A 21935-nucleotide genomic window follows, 5' to 3' on the forward strand; every position below is an offset into this window, starting at 1 on the left:
CTTCGTCCGAGGGAACAAGTTTCATTAGTTACTTAATTTGCTGCTGCTTCTTCTGGTTTTCGCTTAGCTGCATTCGCTTCGCTTGCATTTTCTTGTAATGAAAATTTACATTCTTACTCCGCACCTTAGCCATCAACGACTTAGTTGAGTTCGCTGGCAGCAATATTTGTTACAACTTTGTTGTTGTGGCATTTAGTTTCACTGTTGCGAATTGCAAGTGGCACACAGTTGCACAAAGTTGCTCCACACAATACTTATTTGTTTACACAAAATTTACATGAAGCATTTTGTAGCTGTTGTTGCAGCATTGCTAGTTCAGCATTAATTTCTCTCATTTCTTCCCAGCTTCCATTCGGCGTGTTGTTGTGGAAATTCCCCCGGCTTGTAATTAGTGTTATTTATTTGTGTTAGTATTTCGCTTCGCTTGTTTTTCCATTTGCAGTTGTTTGGTTTTGATCTTGACCTTTCGTTAAGATACTTAATTATGACTTATTATTACTTTAGTTGTTTTGCTTTTCAAATACATTTATATTTGTTTTTTTTTTGCTTCGAATAAATTTGTCTACTGTTGTGCCCATTGTTTTTGGTGTTGTTGATTGTTTTCTGTTGTTGGCCTGTTGCTCCTGCACTCTTTGAGTAGTTCGAGTGTTATAGTTGGCAACGCTTACCTTTTTACTTTTGGCTGACTGCTTCGCCGCCATGTCTGACACTTCTGGCACACGTAATTAATCATAATAATTTTGCAGTTTTGCAATACTTTTTGCGCACTTTTGCACACTTTTGTGCTCTCTGATTATTTATAGCGCAGCTGTTGCCCAAAAATGTTAGCAGGACGCAGACATGCTTTTCCTTGTATTGGACTCATATTTTTTAGTAGTTTTAGTTAATTCGAACTGCGAGTTACAACAAGAACTATATACAGACTTAGAATATAAGTGTATGGTAATTAAATGATACTGTTTCCCAGACTTGCTTGTGATTTGAAAACATATATGTATATATATACATACTCAAACAAATTTCTGAGCCAAGTTTTTCAACAAAACCACTCGTTTTAGCCCGAACGAACAACGTGGAAAGTATCACCTCACAAAGTAATCTTTAATTCCCGATGAGAAATCGGTCAGTCGATCAGTCTTAAAGAAAGCATGATTTCTGCAAATTTTGAATCTACTGGATCTACAGTTTGAGACATGCTAATTTTTAATTGTATATATAGATGGTCAGTCGGAAATATATAGCTTGAAACATTTACATATGTCTATATACATACATACTTTGCCAGACGCGCAACATTTTTAAAAAGAAAAATTAAATATATATGGTTCCAAATAGAATGCATTTTAAAGAGCTTTAACTAACTAACACTTAAAAATTAGCGCCTACTTAATAAAATTTGAAGTTTTTCAATATAACTAACAGTTTTCAAAGATATCGAGGCTTTTACAAGATTTATGAAGCCTCCGTAAAACCGTACCCTTGAAATGGCTGAATTTGGAAATATTAGGTGTAGTAAAAAGAAATCCATTATTTTTGCATGAACTTGAATGCTTTAATTATAACTATTCGTATCCAGCCTTATTCAAATGGTTTCAAACGATTTCTTGTGCAATGTTTAGATCCTGGACAATGGTAATCGATGTTTAAACTCGGCGATTTTCATTACTTGATCGTTGTTTTTTTCGATAATTGGTCTTCCAGAGCGTGGTGCATCTTTGACATCGAACGGAATCGACGAAACCAAAATTGCGCACGATTGGCTGTTTCAGTATCAGGACCATCAGGGCTATTCACATTTTCAGCCGCCTGGCTTGCGTTTTCGCCCTTATCGAAGAAAAACTGTAAAGTATAGCTATTTTCTCTTTGCTAGTGTCCATCTTTGACGCGCGCTTAAACAAAACTGAATCAACCAATCACAGAACTGTCAGACAAGTTTTTTTTAGTACGCCATCTTTCTAACGCCATCTTGCCGAACCCGATCGGACTTAAACAACGTGAGATACAGTTAAATAACGCCATCTATTGGAAAAATAATGGATCTCTTTTTTCTACACCAATATTTGCACAACAGTGTTCGCAATTGATATATAAATGTTTTATATTTACAATTTGAGACTGAGCGCACTTAGGGGCTTTCCTTCCGACCTTAGAGTAAGTTTTGGCGACCCAGATCGGTACCATGAAACACTGTGGCAGTTGCGTTGAAAAACAAAATTTAAGCAGTCTTGCACAAATAACAAATTTCTGAAATCACATTTATAATTAAATACATAAATATTATAATTTCCCTGTTAAATTTGAAGGATTTTTGTTGGTTTTCTGCAAATTGTGAATTTTGTACTTTATTTCACTGCCTTTGATTGCTATTTGCTTTTGTGAAAGTCATAGAACTTTCCGTTATTTTAGAAATATCCTAAAAGTATTTCTTCCTTAACTTGCTGCTCCATCTACTTACTGTTTGTCTTGATCGCCCTAAAACTAATTGCATGCGAAATTTATGCTTTCCTCCAGTGTTACTTTTGCCACTTTTCTTCCGTAATGTATACCCGCTCCAGTTGCATGTATAAGTTGTTGGCCAATTTAGATTCTATTTGCCTTACAATTTATTATGTCACCAAAGGGGGTCGCTCGGGTCGCTGTAGACGAAGCCGGCTCTTGCTGACCTTGCTTCGTGCTACATGTTGCATACTACCGTGGGAGTGTGGCTGCCATTTGTTGCACGGTTGGTGGCCAAAAGCTAATATGTCATGCAGCCACACGGCATAACGGACCGTGTAACCACACCAAAGGCGACACTCGCTAGAGTTCAGACATATTTTACTTACAAATTGTTTTTGCTAATTTTTTTCCGACAGCTGGTTGAACTTGTTCGGCACATTGTAAATGCTGCTGCAACTTCTTTTCCGCTTTTTACACTTTCTGAACAGTTTCGTGCGCTTACATCGATCATGTAATTATTATGGTTGCTAGTGTTGGTGGGTGGAAGGTGGTGGCATTAGCAGAAATTTATGTATTCCAATCGCAGAAAAGTGGGGATTTGGTTTCTGTTTTGCGCGCTTGTTTTATCGCTACTTTGAGCAGGAAGTATAAATTACAACTACAAAAAAAAGAGGCGCAAAACCATTCCAGATATACAGATGCGGGCGTTATGACTTCAACAGTTCTGCGCTCCAACGAATTGCTCATAAAATCATCAACAATATATGCGAGCAAAGACATCTGTACATCATCGTCATCACAATATCGCACTCATATCTGTCCATTTTTTGTTATCCTCATGCTCGCACTAATTTCGTAGCTGTTTTGCTTCAAGAATCCATTAAGCTTTTATTGCTGAAAAGTTTTTAACTACCGAACGATAACTAATAACCAATTTTTTCTGTTCTTTTTCTTTGCAGCGAAGCGTAAGTGGAAATTCTCGTTTTTACCTTCATTACTCGTATCACTAATAACGCAAAGCATAAAATCGGTCGTAAATACAGGGAAGCAAAACCGCGCTCGTAAACATGACAGTCCGCAGTCATAGTGATTTGGGCAAGAGGTGTGAGATGATGTTGAGCTAAAATGAAAAAAGCTGCCCAAATGCATTCGTGTGGTAGTGAAAATATAATGAACGCAGTGAGCCAAATCATCAATATTGTCACTCAAAAGCGGTGATCGAAATATTTCAGTCATAATCGAGCTAAGTCAAAAACAGTTGACTTTTGCGCCAAAACTTTGCATTTATCTTTGATATTTTTCAATATTTTGAGCTGCTATCTTCTAGCTTATCTACTTTGACGAGCTGTTCGTAAGTGGAGTTGGGTTTCTTTTTATTATTTTATTGAAAGTAGTCTGTGGATTCTTTGTGTCCGGTTATCTATAACATCCGTTTACCATAAGATGAGTTGTAGAGTGAGATCCCTTTAATTAATGATGGATGGGAGAAAGCGCAGATTGACCAAGTTCTCTAAATCAGCAAAAACCTTACGTATACGTTGTCTCACTAAAGAGCTAAAATCGAAAAAAAGTTACAAATTTAAAAAACTGGCAGCTGATGAAGTGGGGGTCTAAGTAAATTGGCACATGAGCATATGAAAAAAAAGAGATTATCAATCTGCAATGATGTCGCAATTGTATGAACTAGCGGTAAGTAATTTGAGTTTTACAAAATGGCGACTGTTTGAAAAAAATAGTTTTTTACCATTTTCATTTTTCCTCGTATTTGTTAAAAATAGTAAAAATTGAAATTTGCTTGGGGATGAGGCTACGTCATACTTGAGAGAGGTCTATAAAGAAGATTCTCTGAAAGTTTCCAGTAAATTAGTGCAGTAGAACTCGAGAAATCGTGGGTATCGTATTGAAAATGTCTGGTCTGAGAAAAACACATTTAAAGTTTTACGTAAAGTCTTTTGTTCGATTAGACCCAGCTAAACCAGTTTGGAGGCCGGGTCAGTAAAATGTCTATATCTCCGAAAATAATTTAAATTTTCAAAAATCCTCTCGTATACATATTCTTAAATAGTAAAACCTTGAAAATATGAAAAAAATCGATTTTTTTGAAAGTCTACACTAGAATACCCACTTATGCTGTATTTCTTTTGTGGTATGTATAAAAGGTGCATTTTTAGAAGCGCAAGCGCGTTTTGTTCATGCTCAATATTAATGCACAAAGAGTTCACTTGTGGAATTGATTACTTATTTATAATTTTTTTAAATAAGTCGCTGTTTGAATTTAAAATATTTTCACTTCTTCTTCTTCTCCTTATGAATTCAAAGAGATTCAGCTTGAACCATTCAAATTGATTAAACATTTTCATATACAAGTACATACCTATATTAAAAATTTTATTAGGTAGAAAATAGCGAAATATTCTTTATATGTTTTGTACTATTTCGTGGTTGCCACATATGCGTGATGTATCTGTTTTCGAAATTATTTGTTTTAAATTTATATCTTCCCTTTTGAATATGTTATTACTTAATGATCATTTTACTTTCCATTACTAAAATCGTTAGCTCTTAACTCTAGTAAAGTTCGAAAAATATAAGCTTTTGAATGCTGATCTGTGAAATGTCACATTTGGGTAAGTTTTTGCGTTGACTCAAATTTATTTTGGATCATAATTAATGTTCAATCAGTACTTTAACCATCCAATTAATTTGTTGACCGATTCCTCAGCATTAGAAACTCATTTCCATGACTTGTGTGCACACCATTACACACCTACCGCCACCAGACTCTTCCCATTCTAATATGCTGAATATTCGGCATGTTTTTGTGTTAAAAAACGAAATTCAAGAAATCTGAGATATATCCTCATAGCTTACTAATAGTTATAGCTTTTGCGTAGCTGCGTTAGACCGCCAAGGTCGCAGTGCTTGTGTGTGTTCCTTCAAGAACTTTGATGAACTCATTGTCATTAAAGCGCTGGTTTCTTGCAGGTGTGAACATGTACGTTGTAATAGGTAAGTGTATTTATTATATTTTTATTGCGAGTCTATGTTCAACGATGCACATACGAACTAGAGTTTATATGGATACGCATAGTTTATTGGAAGAGCGCATGCGAGTGGTCATCAGCTGGTTAGAGGAATGCAAACAAACAAACCGCGAAAGAAAATAAAGCAATAAAGAGAATAAAAATTGCTGGCACGTATCTGGGAAGTGAAAATAAAAGGCGTGATAAATGCGTTGCTTAAACGGATACGAGAGTGAAATCCGAAAATATTTACAATGCCAAAACATGCAGCACCATGTCCGCTATAAAGTGAGAGCGTGTACACGTGTTTTTACAAGTTTTTTCTGCTCTTTTTTTAAATGAGCTGTGCAATTCGACCTTCATTTCGTGGTAGATATTTTACGGTTTTACGGCTTCGCTACGGGAGCGTTTAATGTTTGCATATTGCTTTGGTGTGCGTGAAAATTACGAGTACTTTTCCTATGCTCTGTTATAGTTCTTTTTTAAAGAAATGTGCAACATTTTTTTTTTATTGCTTTGAAGAGATCATTATGAAGTTTGATTTCATTATTAAATATTCGCTTTAGTATTTTGGTAAATATGATTCGCATCCGAAATGAAAGTAAGAAATAATTAACTATAAAATGAAATACTCACTAATTACGTTCTAGATGAGTATAGGTTAGAGCATTAGAAATTCGGGCTTAGAAATTATTAAACTTTTATTATATCTCATTGAGCTTATTCAGCATTGATCGCTCTCAAACTCAAGCGGCGGGACAAGTTTGTGCAGAAAAAAATATGTTTTAATAAGCTGTTAGATATATATATATATATATATAGATACAGCATAGATTTTTGATAGTATTCTCAAACTGCTCGAATTTTTCAATATGTATACTTTGTCCTGCATGTCTTCAAAACACTAAAAGCTTAGAAAGAGAGAGGTGAAAGGGAAGGTTTTCAAATAAACCACATGCATACATTATTCCCAAAATCGTTATTTTCAATCTTATCCATTATTTAAGGCTTTTTTAAGAAAAACAAGTAGCAAAATTTTACTTTCAGTTCAGATTAGTTAAATACTTAACTTATTTAACGAAAGTAAACAGGTTTTCTGCTTGTTTTGTGTACTCACTTGTATTCGCTCTTAAATGTGCCACATTTTGATATTACTCGCTGCTCCTCGTTTTCGTGTACGAGTACAAATGTCAATTGGCAATGATGTTGCTCATACGCCCCGACGCTCCGACGCCTACAGCCAAACTGTTAAAGTGCTTATCTGTGTTTACGTATAAGCGCAGAAACATAACATTGTCTTAACTGTTTCCGCCGCATGGCACCATCACTGCACAAAGCGCAATTGTGTCAGCCCATATGTAAGCGCCGTGTGCATATACATCCCCGCTCGGCCATTATTTGCACAACACCACACTTACACATGACAGCGCTTGCTCTTTAACCGATATTAGTGCGGGTAGCAGGCATCACTTCGACATCGTTACACACCTTTGCCGCCGAGCCGAGGCAGGAAACGTCAACACATTGACAATTCAGCATCATTCAATTGCGATAGCACCCGTGTCAGTGGCAGTTTCAATTGCCATTGATTTGGCAATGAAATGATGTTTGATGAACTCATTGTCATTGTGCGAGTACTTACAAGCTAACGGCCGCAGTACATACATACATAAATGAATTTTGTGGCCCAAGAGAAAACGGCAAAATTCGATTTTGGCAAATTTTGATGAGCTGCTGATGAAGGGCTAGTATCGATGCCTAAAGCCATATTCAATGATAGTTTATTTAATTTCTTTCTTGTAAATATGTGGAAGCCACGAAGAAAAAGTTTGTTTGTTTGTTTGAAAAGAAAATGCCACTGGTGGCCACACTTTGGCTGGCAATACTTAACTAGACTTAAGCGTTTATGCAATGTGACCACACCGCTGCGCATATATATTTACACATACAGGCATACGTACTCACACTGTGATGACAATTTGACTGCTGGAGAATTGGCTTGTAAAATGCCTGCAGGTGTCACAAGTGCCATCAAAAGTCAATTACATGCTTATCATTTATTGTCACTTTTATTACAGAAAACATTTCGTTCCCGCGCGAAATAGCGCAATTGATATTTTTATTTTTGTCATTCCAGCTTTTCACATTTTCTTGTTCTTTTATTCAATGAATTCACCACAAAATATATTATAATTATTTTTTCCGTTTTTTTTTTAAATAAATTCGTTGTTATTCAAGGTGTTGCGTTGGCATCAGTTATAAAATAGTCATTCGTCTGCACAACTGAGTTGTCGTTAATCAAATCAATAAAAATATTCGATTAAACAAAATTTAAAATGAAGTGACGATTGTGCTTGTTAAAAAATATAGCGCAGCTTTGGGTAATAACACTAATTTACAGTAATTTGGCAACTGTAATGTTAGAGGCTATTTTTTACTAATTTTGGGTTGCTAAAACTGAAAATGATAGTAAAAATATTCTAACACGTATGATTAGATGTAATCTAAGCCAAATTTCCATACACGAACTTTATTTCGATTGATCAGTTTGTTTGCCAATTATATACAATATATAGTTTTCCGATGTCGGCGGTTTCGACAAATGAGCAGCTTCTTGGAAAAAAAACGCGTGCAAAAGTTCAGATCGATATTTCAAAAACTGAGTCCGCGTGTATACAGACAGTCGGACATGGTCAAATGGGCTCAACTCATCACCTTAGTCATTTTTATATATACTTTATAAGGTTCCCGACGTTTTCTTCTGGCTGTTACAAACTTTGTGGAATACTTAGTATTTCCTGTTCAGAGGTGGTGTTGTAACTCTATTAGTCTAGTAGTAGTGTGTATTCGCTCCAATTATTTCGTACATTGAATTCACCTGATCGAGTCGAACTCGCTTATACAGCTGGCTCGAGAGTCTTAATTGATCTTTAGATAAATTCTAGGGTCAGCTAGCAAGTTAATTTGTGTTCTCTATAAAAATTCGGACCCGTTGCTACCTATCGAGGCTTCTTAATAATAATAATTTTATTGGCATTCTAAATGCATTAGCTAGTAAGCATTAGCAAAAAAAACCAACATAAATTGAATATTTTGAACTTAATTTTTAGATTTATGTATATGGCTCATTTAGTCACAGTGAAATATGTCACAAAATATCCTAAAGCTTGATTATTTGAAACTACGCACGCACACATGCGCATGAATGGATATTGACACATATATAATATGTAAATGTTAGCATGTCTCCATTCACTTCATTGCTTTGCCGCAATCCACGAAGTTATCAACCGAAATGGAAACTAATCTGACGGCGATTGGCATTTAGAGATTCATTTGCTGGCAGTGGTCCAAAGCAATCGAGCCTTTTGTATCCATTATTGCGCCCGGTTTAATAAAGTAACTTGATACCCACACATAACATTAGAGACGTAAGTTTGAGTCTTAAGGATTTTCAATTTCTGACTGTTACAAAATTGAAATGTAGCTGGCGGCTTCTGCTGTTATCGCTCTCCACTTCACAGCGCAAAACTAATTTCAATTTGCTGCTCAGCTTGTTTATTGATCTGAGCATGCGTGTGCCTGTGTATTTGTGTGTGTAAAGCTTGAACGCATCATCAGGCCACAAATGCGTTTGCTTAACAAGCGAATCAAACCGAGAGACCGAGGCTTTACACTAAAATTTCATGCATACACACACACATGTATGCATACATATATACATACAAATTCATATAACATATTTGCAATATTCTGAACAGCAGCTGTGGGGGTTAAGCTGAACGTGATTCTGTAATCCATCGGCATATTTCGCTGCAACCAGCTTATCAACTCACATGTGTATGTATGTATGTGCAATCAATAGCATTGGCGTTTGTGTGTGTGTGCCACTGCTGCATGCCAGCATAACGGAAGCAAATCGTTGTAACCATAGTTGAGGCTTTAAACAGATCGTCGGTGGCGTCTATTGGACCCATTTGTGCAGGCGCCGTAAGCTACAACCCAGTGGACATACATACATATATACATTTCCTACGTTGACCAAACGCAGCTGGCGCATGTTTCCGATGCCGTTGCCGTGCTTGTGCTGCATGATTTCCGTTGATGTCCATGGTTTGTGGTTATGTTTTTCTATTATGCATGTGTGTATACGGCCATTGGCATAGTAGCTAAGCTCGGCTACTGGCATGCTCTCATCTCAAGGGCTGCGTGCCATTTTCGCTTCTATTTTCAAGCAGTCTCCGCCTTATGGCCGAGATGTAATAGCAATAGATTACACTTTCCTTCCCTTCACCTTCTGCTCCTCACTTTTAACAGCCTTATTTTGGCTTTTACTTGTTTTTATCACTCAATTCTTCAATCCTGCTAAACAATGTTTGCAGGCTGGCAGGTCAGTTTTTCGCCGCGTCCTTTTACTATGTTTGATTTTGTAGATGGTTTGTCTGAATTATTCTCTATCTCGCTCAATTGGAATTTGTTGGCCAACGTGCTTTGTGACTCCATTTCATGACACTAAGTCTTTTGTAATAAAGTTTGTGAATGTTTACCGTTATGCGCTAGTTTTTAATATCCACAGCTTTCTCGAAGGTTCTTTTGAGCTTCTTTGAGAGTAAAGCATATTTATGACAAACTAAAATTTGCTTAATTTAATAAGATTATATAACATTAAGGCGAGGTCGTAGCTACCTATAGAGTGAATCGCGGCTTTATAAGCGATGCAAATTTAAAAATCATAAAGAAACTCTAATCAACTCTGCTTGACATTACTCTCTCCTAGATTAGCTCCAGGAAGTTGTCAAAACTTTTTTTTTACATTACAACTTTTTTGAATCGCAGCCCAACTAGTTAGCCGAAGTATTTTCTTTCAAACAATTAGTATTTTTTAGGAGTTGCGGTTATACGAGATATGAATTGCTAGTTTTGGAATAGAAATAGTAGCCAGTATAGTTCAATTTATGTTATTATTAATGGATTTTAGGATTAAAAACGGATTTTCAGCGCATTCGGTATACTCACTTTCGATACTTGCTTTCCAAAACATTGGTAAAGCTCTGAGCTTTTGTAACTACACATAGTTCGCTTTTTGTCAGGATATTCTATTCGTAAACTAGTATAAGTGCAGACTAGTTTTGCTGCAAGGTTCTTGTTTTAACATCCAGTTATTACGAACATACAAAAAATCATACGTTCGAATATATAAGTATACATTCACTAGCCTGTCCTTTCTGTAATATTATCCGTTTTTATTTTCACCATCTGTATATTGTTCTTATTTCGCCTCCAGTTCAAAAGGTATGGCGTTTACCTTGTACCATCACACAGCGAAATACAGTATGACAATTTTTATTACGACTAAATTTCCACGATATAAACCTGACTGTCCAAAAGTCTTTGCAGCACGTCCGTCCTTCTCTCGCTTTTCTTTGGCTGCGTGCGCTTGCCGCCAAACATCCTTCATGTGGCAATACAATTATTTATTTCGATTGGATTGCACACACTTTCACATCAACAACTCTCGTACATACATACCTATAAATACGTATACACAAAGGCTTTAGGGGCATTTCCGTTGACTCAATATAAGCGAAACGAATGTCGCCGTCCTCACCTATATAGTTGCCCCTGCAGCAAGGCTCTAAATAGCAGTGGCAATAGCAGCATTTCAGCACACACAGACACAAGCACACAAATATTCCTTGACGGCTTCCGTTTCACACGAATCGCGCGCACCTTCGGCTTCACCTGACCGTTGCGTCCTGTTCCAGCCTGTCTGTCTACCTGTTGTTACACTGTCTATGTTATTGTTTTCTGTGTCTGCCACAAATAAAATATTGTGTTTTCATTGCCTGTAACTCTGAGCACTCACGCACGCACCCGAACAGTCGGCGCTGGCCATATTTTTTTTTAGCTGCGAGAATAACTGTCTGACTATGGACTATTGCGGTTGTGTGTGGGTGCCTTTGTGTGCCCGGCTTTTGGATTTTGCGGTTGTCACCATAACGATCTGCATACTCGTAGAACCTCATTTAAGCCCTTTTATTACCTTTTTTGCTTTTCTTTATATTATTGTTTTGTCACAGACAAAAATCCTGCGTAACTTTCCTTCCTTGCTGGCCTTTTCAGTGAGCGATATTTCCATTTCAATTTAATGTTGATGAAATTCTAGATAAATCTTCTATTGTTACGAATTAAAAAAAAAAAATTATAAATCAATGAATGTATGCTTGTTGATAAAGGTTTGTATAATTGCATTGAATACCTCAAAAGATTTAGGCAACCACCCTTTTTGGTTCTAAACATTATAATTTTTATACAGGGTCAATTCCACAAAACTTAATATATCCTATTAGAGAAAGCCTTAATACAATTTTGAGAATCGTCAGAATAGCTTAACCCTATTTCGTACCCGTGTGGCTCAATGTAGTGTTTAATAATTATTTAGTATCCTACAGACGTATTTATACAATATTTTCGTGGAGATATTTCTATACGAAAATGGAGTTCAAGGAATCCATAAAACATATAATTTTGTTCTAAGGAGACTCTAATTAAGATTTGCAAAGCAATATTTTTGTAAAACATTTTAACAATCTGTCGATCACAGACTATTTTTTATTTAATTTACCCCCTAAAATTAATCAGTTGATGGGAAAATTCGGTAAGTTTTAATTTCATAATTGACCTGTTACAGTATTTTTTCTTTAAGCTGACTCGGAGTGTAATTATATATATTTATTTTACAACTCAACAGAAAACAGAAAAGAGTCGTTGATTCTCTGTTCTGTGGGACAATCTTTCGGGTGAAATTTCACCTAACTAACCAAATCGTTTGGTTAAGATACCATTGAAACCCATCACCATATCAAATTATTATCTTGAAACAAATAACTACAAAAAACTTTCAGACACTCACGTTGAATACGTCAAGTCCATCAGGTATGTTTCTTCGTTATATATAAAAGGAATTTGGTACGGAATTTTTTAACCAATCATTAGAAAATTTACAAAAATCTATTAAAGACATTGAAAAATAAAAATTTGGAAAATTAATTTCCCATTTATTAAGGAATTCACAGTTGCCAACGCCTCAGAAGTATTATAGCTCACGACTACAAGTTATTTCAATTAGATGCAAGGTAGTGACTTTTTAGCTCGACAAACATATAACTAATTCATACAGTTGTTGTTGAATTATTGAATTATTGACTTCGTTAATCTCCTTTATTACAAATATTTACTTCGTTTCAAAAAAAATTTTTCCAACATGAAAGCACAACAACTGCAAACACATGTACTGAAATATAAGGAAAACCATTTGATTGCTCGAATAAATATATTAAAAATGCTCTACAAATAAAATTAATCTAAAGTGGGTGAGACATTTATTGCTGAATCGTAAATTAACCACGAAATTGCTGCTCACATGTCGTCAACAATTTTTTCGCAGGTGAGATCCAATCCAAGCTGACAGCTGTGATAAATTGCCGATTCTGCGTTGCAATGTATTCGAGTGTAGAGCGTTGACGCCATCAATAAAAGTGTAATACTTATAAATAAAATGGCTAGAACCGCCGAACCCGCAGCAATTAAAATTATATATTGGTTTTGTATATTTGTGCTTTGAATGTCTCTAGTAAATGCCTCTAGTAAACTGATTTTGTTCTTCATTCACTCTGACACTCCTAGCATTAACCCTACTCACGTTCACCCATCAATCCCGAGTGGACGAAAGCTTTCGGTTTTATCTACACTAACCGCCTTTCACATTTGTTTACTTCTACGTCGTCTGAGTATTTTTATTTGCGGTCATTTTATTTTTAAATCTTAAACAATTTGCACTATACAAGACGTGAGGTATGGGAGCGCAAATAATTTATCCTCTTTCAATAAATAAGAGTGGAATGATTAAAAAGAAATAGTTGAAGGCCCCAACACTTTAATGTATTGTAGAAAACAAAAACATTTATTTATATATATACATATGTACATAGTTGTACATTTTTTAATTAATACTCTTTTACATGCAATAGATAGAGATCGTAAGATTAAAATCAAGAAATCGTAATAAAAGAAATAAAATATAGTAGAAAGTAAGTAAATGAAAGTAAGCCACTACTTAACACTTGCTCTAAATAAGGAGCATTTTATATAATTTTCAACAAGTTAATTGCCTTTTCCGTTATCTGTTGTGCAGTCTGAAACAAGAGTTGCCTGAGAGCTCCCGACAGAAGACTCCCCCTCCAACCTTCCCTTGAGCTTCGATCCATCCGTAAGAAAGCTCACTGCGCCTCTTCTCCAGCGACTCCGTCTCACCTCGGTGGTATGTGCGCGGGAAAGATGCCACGGAGCAATGGTCCAAGTTATCAGGGATGTAATCAAAGTGCGAGAGAATATCGAATTGCCCCACTCCGGGACTCTTGATGTGTCCGGCTTTCCATCCAGTACTCTGCTACTTTATTTATTTTAATTTAGAATCAGTGTTAATGGCTCTAATGACTCTCTAGCATGAATTAGATTGGGATCTTGCACTTATTGTTTACGGATGTTTCTAAAGCAAGTTGTCATGATTTAGAATTCTTAGAAGAAGCTGATAGTTTTTAGCGTAGTTAGGCTAATTTATTAATTATTAGGAATAAAATGAAAAAATTTTATTTTATATATGTTCGTATATATACAAAAAAAATGTGATTATACTGTTTTCCGGTAAAATAATCAAAAATTAAATTGTTGTTTTTGCAATTTCGGAAATAACCCCTGAACCGTCGTTCTCCGCTATTTATTTATTTTGTTGTTGTATATTTTCAATCCATATTTTGAAACAAAAAAGAGTTTATTTATTTTTGTCTCAATTACAGCGCACAATAATATGCGAAATTAATTGGCAGTTCGCACACACGAACGCTTTCACATTTGTGACGTTAAACGCGCGTAAAATAGGCGAAAATGAATGAAGTACCGCAACAAAAGCAAAAAAAAAAAAAGAGCAAAATATTTCATGATTCAGCGGCGAGGCATCGACGTGTTGCGGCATTAATTCCGTTATGTTTCTTTTCGAAATTAATTTAAGTGGAATTTTTATCCAGGAAGTTGTGCGAAATCAAAATGAGGTAGAAATTGCCATTTTCCTCTTTTTATTTGATTTTCACACAATTTATTTTATTAAGTAGATATCTGCCGGCGTTGGCTTGCCATGATGGACTTGTTAAAATACGCGTTCGTGTCAAATTATTCTTGTCGTGTATAATTTATTTTACAAGCTCATCAGAGAGTTAATTATATTGCGTTGTTTGTTTTTTGTTAAAAATTTAGCACTTGGCAGCAACGCTATAATTATAGAAGTGACAAATCGTCTTAAGGTACACAAATATAATACTTTCTTGTTTAGGCATGCATTTTGTATAATTTACCGAATAAATTTTCATTAAATATTTTGTGTGCCAACATTCTTACTTGAACGAAATCTTCAATTACTGCTTCATATCTTCTAAATCTTCTATCTAAACTTTTCGTAACTCTATTTGAACGGACTCTCACAAGCTTCGCGACGGATATTATATGAATCCCACTTAAACTATTGAAATACCAAAAAATTGTTTGTTTGGACAAAGAGATCCTTATGTATCAAGAAAGTTCGTCGAGCTTAGCAGAAATCTGCTGAGTCAGTTAATTTTAATTCTAGCCAAATCGCTCAGTAGTTAGATCTCTCAAAAGGTAGGTACCCAAAATGTTTAAACCTCTGTCGTGAAGAATGCAGTGAGATGCTTCTAGCTCTAATTCCAAAAAACTTTAGCAGTACATGTACGATTTTTGTATAGTGTCCGGCTAAAACTCCTACAATTGGATAAGCTGAACCTGGATCAGAGTAAGTAGATCAAAGAACCTCTACGCTCAACTCGTAGCCGAAAGGATTTCGCAGTTGTACAAGTGCTTGTTGTTAAACAGCTTTTATTAAAGGATAACCACTTTCAGGGGTCTATTGTTACTTTTTGTTTGAAAATTAGACTGACGTTTTAAATCTCATTGCCAATATATACGATCGAAAGAGTTTTTATAATTTTGGTTATATTTATATTATATTTCATAATCGAATTTCAAATTGATATTTTTTTTAAATTGTCCCAAAACTGTAAAATATGTTGTGTATGTTGTAGCCGAAAACTTCGTGTTGCGATTAAAAACCCATTGAATATTCTCGCTTATATCCAGCAAAAGCCAAAGCCATGTGTGGATGTGTATAAAGCAATGGAGGCAAATTTAATGTGCCAACTGTTGAGCTTCCGTTTTCTTTAATATTTTCAAACTGTCACATGCCACCCACAAATCCTTTGGCAACAACGCGCACTGTCGTACCAGCAATTGCCACCACGCAGTTTGGCAGTGTACTCATAGAATAGGCTGGCTAAGAATGAGAACGGGAGAGAGAGCAGCAGGAAAAAGCACAAATGCTTCGACGTTTCTTCTTTTTGCCGGCTAAGCTAACATTCTACGCTCATTCATACAAGCACAGTGCATGTTCCAACTATTAGCAAAACACAAAGAATATATAGAACAACATTAAAAGCAACAACAAAACAAAATCATCATGAACAACGAAGCAACGACGCTTACAGGTGTTTTGAATGCTACAAGAATGCCGCCGCGTTAAAAAGGGAGGGTGAAAGCGGCGGTTTGAGAGTGCAAATGAGAGCGAGAGAGATGACGAGCGAACGTGAGCACATTTTAAGGATTTACGCCGCGCCGTTATGAGCTTTTCTGCCACTCCGCCTATATGCTGTTCGCAAGGTATGTGGCAAAAGCTCTATTGGCGCTGTGTGTTGCTATTGTTGCAGCGGCGAAAGCATTGTTATGACTTGACGGTGGCTGTTGCTCGACGTTCGGTGTTTTCCTACCTTCGATGTGGAAACTGCTTCAGTTTTATTTGAACATTCGATGCGCGCAGTACGTTTTGTGGCAGTCAACGCGACGAATATTTTGAATTTGATTTATAGTTGAGATATTCTCAAGTGTGTACATACATATACCTTCTAACAGACAACAATAAATAGCCAAGAAACCGAAACATGTAAACGCACAGCCAGTGGGCTAATTCGGAAACTTTGTATCAAATCGAGTGCCGTTTTTGGTTTTTGCTGTTGTTGTTTTCGAAAAATTTCAAAATGTTTTGAGCAAAATAAATGAAAGTGTCTTCAAAATGCTGCCCAAGCATTTGCAGCAAGTTTGTGAGCTAGACTCGAAAGATTGAAGTGGCAAAGTAAACAAGATGTGAAATATTGAAAACAAATAAATAATAAGTAAATAAAGTGTGTTGTTTGTGCACAGAACTGTACTTAGTGCCTAGTGCTTGACAAGAGTCGTTGTGCCAACATTAAAAACGTTAAATGTGCGCGTTTCCAGCAAATGCACAATGACAATTAGAAGCAAACAGTACCCTACCTAAATGCCGTCCGTCCGCTTACCCGTTGACTTAACCATTTTTGGCACCTGCCTTCATCCATACGTACCACATTTTGTATCGCGTCATTCCACAGAGCTTAACGGTTTATGGTCACACTAAAGGCCCATTGTCGCACACACACATGCATATATATATATATATATATATATCCATCACCCCTAAGGCTTTGTCTGGCTTGGCTATGACTACCTGTTTCCCGGCGAATGTGTCGGTTATTGTACTGTCTATTTGCCACAAGCTGCAAGCATTAACACACACACACACACTTACATAGTGACATTTATGTGGGCACGTCTGCATAATGATGTGCCTTAGTTGCTGTCAGTCGTGTGATTTTCCTACTAACCTCCTTCGGTATCTTCATGCTTGGCCTATTTTCCGTCTTTGTATTCCGCTATGTGTTCCTTGCAACACATTTTCCACTTCCCGTCAAAGCTAATCAACCTGCTGGCTTCACTTTATATATATTTCATTAGTTACCTATCTAGTCGTGTACGTGTGTATGCGTGCGTGTGTGCAGGCTATTGTTTGTGCTGCTGAGGGCAAAAGGTCCCGACGGCGGCGCGCTCTTCCTCTGCAACATTCGGTGTCAGTTCATATTAACTTCACTTTTGTTACAATGCAAACGCCCCCCACTGCTGTGCCACTTCCGGTGCGCCTATGTTGTTCATTTTTAGCTCTTTGTGCGTCATGTCTGGTATCCTTCGACATTGTTGACATTTTTCCGTCCAGACACACACTATATTACCTATGATTTATTTGGAGCATTGATGTGAGTTTGCCACTGAGAATGGGGTCGTCAAAAGTCTATGGTTATTATTGTTTATTATGCGCTTTCTTGTGTTTTGCTTGCTTTGTTTACTTTCCTCGTTTAATCGTCATTCTTTGTACTATCTAACATTTGTTACCATCTTTATTCTTTTGCATTGATTGAACGCGTGTTTTTCACGCTCTTCTCTCATCTACAATTTAATATTTCCGTTTTAATCTTTTTATTTATTTTTTTCTCTTTTTTTTTCTGCTGCCCTGAAGTGTTTTGACTTGAACTGTCATTAACAGTTACTTTTCTTGTTTATCTTTTCTAAAAATGTAGGTGGCTCGTGGGCATAAATTGCTCATACGCAGTGGTTCCTGGAATGATTGTGAATAAGGAGTGTAGAAAGTTGCGTATACGCCTTGTTTCACTGATATCAATTGTAAATTTTAAAAGTTGTAACGAAGTTAGTATATATGTAAAGCAAAGATAGTATTTGTAAAAGATTGGAAAAAAGTAAAAAAATATATATATTACAGAAAATCTCAAGAAAATTATAAATTTTAAATGGTGAATTTTCCGCTACCTTTACTCACAGAGCCACCAAGTTTATTGCAAAAAAGATTTAAGCTTCAATCAACGATGAAACTGCATTGTTCAACTTATACGAATGTAGAGTTGAAATAATTTTCTAATTGTCTATTAAAGCTTCAGTATAATTGCCTATTGCTTCGGAATTATAACCTTCGGGTCAGTTTAAAAACATTATCAATTTTGATGTAATGTCAAATATTTGTTAGTAACTTCAAATTCAATTTCAATCAATAGAAATGTAACAAAATATTTTCTCAACTCCACGTTACATTTTCGTTCTTAAAATAAATAAAAATTTAGTATAATTTAATTTTATCTGTAGTAGCTCTTTCAGTTTCTACGTCTAAGGGCTGACATTTATTGCTTTACTTCCTTCTGTTTTCCCCCTTATTTATTTATATTCTTTTTTGTTGTATTTATTGGACTTAAATTCATCCGAGTTTTGCGCTTAATCCACCCGATTATGCAGAGCAACAGCCGGTAACAATAGTCCATAAATTTAAAACTCGCATTTGTGCCACATTTTGGTGGCAGTCACGTCCTGCACGTCCCCATTTCGATGCGGTTTGAGATTTACCGTTAAATGTGCGTGTTATCCTCACGCAGTGCTCTAAATATGATTATTTCTTCTCCCTTTGAGTAAATATACCATATCGGAGCTTGCTACTGGCAGCCACATTGAAAGCTGTGCAAATGCCATCTCAGCCATTATCCAACACTTGACAGTCGATTAGGGGAGCGTTATTGCTTTCAGGGTGCAAAACAGGTGCGATTATTTACGTGCTCTTAACTGTTTTGGCACAAAGTGTTTTTCTATTCACTCCCATACATATCTACACACATGCATTTGTGTGTGTGTGTGTGGAAACGCCGGCGGATAATTTCGACGTAACGAACTTCACGTTCCTCCTTAGTTGGCATTCAGAGGGGCCATTAAGTATGGTGAATACAAATACAGCGAAGAGAGCTGTATGCAACGGTGCAAGCGTCAGGCCAAACGGTATCAAATGTTTGTGCTGTTTGTTTTGGCTTTGTTTTCAAAATTTATCAGGCCCATTCACTTTCCCTCACGCGCCTTCAGCTTTTGAATAACATGTGGCGCCCTCAAATTTAATGCAATTTATATTCATTTATTCGACGTTTGCAACACATTTGGCAAATGAGCGAGATATTTGCGTTCACATGCACATGTAAGCACACACGTACACTTTCACCACAGTTGAGTTCAGCGAGTTCATTACATGGTATGTACTCGTATGTGCGTGTGTGTATACACGCGCATACTTAAGTAGCTTTAATTATGTCGACCTGAAATATGCGCCAACGTGCCCCAAGCCAAATTCAACACAAATGAAAGATATTATTTAAAGGAATAATAAATTTGTAGGAATGCTTTCTTTTTCTGGTTTTTTGTGTTTCCTGTTTTTGCAAATGCAGCAAAATAAAAATTTGAATTCAATATTAACTGAGAGGTGGAGGGCGCTTTATGCAAATTATAATCACTTAGGTGAGCTCGTGGCGAGTTTTTGTATTTCTGCTTGGCAGAATGCCTGCTTTTCAAACTGTAGATATAATAAATAAAAAGGTACTCCTAATTAAATTTATCTTAAATTTATACATATTTAATCTTAATCATGAAGATTTTGTGCCCTCTTCAGATACACCTTTAATCCTTGACATATTTCTCTTCTGTGCCAGCACTGCCTGACTATATACAGTAGAGACGACATTCCGTTTCATTTTGACATATTCAATAAAGCCTGTCTCCTAAATGAGTAAATACAACCTTATTTTACCCGAAAAAATTAAAAGAATTCCCCTCAAAAGCTCTATTTTTCTATGATTGGAAATCTACTAATTATCTACAGAAGGGTACGCTTTATTTGTAATTTATGTATAGCTGTTTTACACCAATTTTAAATCCACAGTAGGAAGTTAGAATATGCTTACTATTGTATGTATTGTATATCTTACCCTTTTCCCAATTTTAAAAAGGAAGTCCCCTTTTTCCTAAGTTAGTTTCCCTTATCTCCAACCACAATATTTATTCGGTATTTAAAAATTGTTTTCAATATCTTAAATAAAAAATAATTTACTGTTGGCACAATGGCACCTCAAAAAAATAAACCTTTAAAATTCGTTCTACCTTTTTTCTAATATCAAAATTTTTTTTAGTATCTCAAAATCAAACATATTGAAAACTTAAACTAAAAAGTGTGTAAACAATACAAAAGAGAGTGTGTAATATAACTTAAAAGCTCATATAACCAAATTTCAAACGAAACCTTAAGAGTTTTTGCTCAAAATAATACGATACAGAAATAAGAATAATATATGTAAATAGGTAAGTACCGTTGCAAATACTTCTTCTTGAAATTTTAATTAACGTGCAAGTGAAACAATTTAAGGCGAAAAAAGAAAGGATAATTATTTTCTATAAGTAAAATGATCATCTACATTAGCAAGTTGAAATATTAGAGAATTTTTAAAGATTTCTTGATTACACCGCATATTAAATTCTAATGTTTGGGCTGTCTTTTAACGAAACATTTTAATCTGCATTAAATCCCGTTATATTATTTATATACCCATATGCTCGTTTTATTAAGAGAAAGTTGACTTAAAAACACACCGAATGACTTCCTCTAACCTTTTGTTGTCCAAGCAAATACCTGTGATTTCTTTGTTACGAAAGCATACCTTTTTGTTTGTGTGTTAGTGCTGACGTAAGTTTCGAATTCCCTTGCAAACCTTTAAATTTCGAGGATACGACTCCAGTTACCAAACAAAACAGGAATTCTCATTAAAAAGTTTGCCCAGACAATACAAAAACTGATTTGAGTGTTGTTGTATATACTTGTATAGATGCACACACACGCTCACATGTATCTGACTATCAAAATTTTTTAATGTGCTCCGTTAGTTGGGGTAGTTTATTAAATTTTTCGGATAAGCTCAAGGCATTAAACTTATAATTTCATCACTTCATATTTTACATTAAATGTATTTATATAGGTATATTTGTATATCAATGGCTAAGCACATACATATATGTCTGTTCTTAATAATTTAATCCTTAATTTGCAGCCACACATACAACTAAAATAAATACACCCAAAAAACAGAACTAAACTAGGAATAGATTTGTTTGCTGATTTTAATTAGAATTTGTTGTCGGTTTTTTCAATTTAGACCCATTCATCAGGCACAAATACAAACAAACACACACACACACAAGTTGGCAAAAAGTCTGTTGATTTCATTTTGCCTTCAAGCGGGAGCTGCACTTAATCTCTTTCGCCTCACCTCCTCGTCCTCATCCTCCTCGTCTCGTATAGCGTGCACGTGTCGCTAGAAAACAGGCATCTCTTCGCAGAATCCTCCCATGTAAACACCAACTCTCGCAGCAGAAGAGCGCTTTATAATTATTTTAACAACATTTACTATTATTTGTCTCACATCGGCGACTGGGAAGGCCCACATCCTAATTTACATGGATCGTACGGGCCGCGTATGAATTAATGTTAACAAAACAGGCAAAAACTCTGAAGGTCAAAACGTGTATGTATGAGTATGCGTGTTTATTTGTATGGAATTTAATTCTGCTATTTTTCGTGAGAACTGACTTATTTCGTATTTGACGCTTTTAAATTCCTAATTCCACTAAATG

The 21935-nt window shown here is 35.8% G+C and overlaps 1 protein-coding gene across 4 annotated transcripts in view; it reads left to right on the top strand.

Annotated features, from left to right (window-relative positions):
- The first annotated feature begins 16395 nt into the window (after positions 1 to 16395).
- rdgA (retinal degeneration A) overlaps positions 16396 to 21935 on the top strand; it is a 163887-nt gene continuing 158347 nt past the window's right edge. For 3 of the 4 annotated variants that reach the window (XM_014247032.3, XM_036365377.2, XM_070110419.1), the window contains exons 1-2: positions 16397 to 16753; positions 20441 to 20609. The gene's annotated coding sequence lies outside the window, so the exon portion shown is untranslated. Of the gene's footprint in view, positions 16754 to 20440; positions 20610 to 21935 lie in introns of all 4 variants that reach the window. The other variant, XM_070110418.1, reaches the window with a different exon arrangement.

This window comes from Bactrocera oleae, chromosome 5 (genome assembly GCF_042242935.1).
Source record: "Bactrocera oleae isolate idBacOlea1 chromosome 5, idBacOlea1, whole genome shotgun sequence".
Lineage (NCBI taxonomy): Eukaryota > Metazoa > Arthropoda > Insecta > Diptera > Tephritidae > Bactrocera > Bactrocera oleae.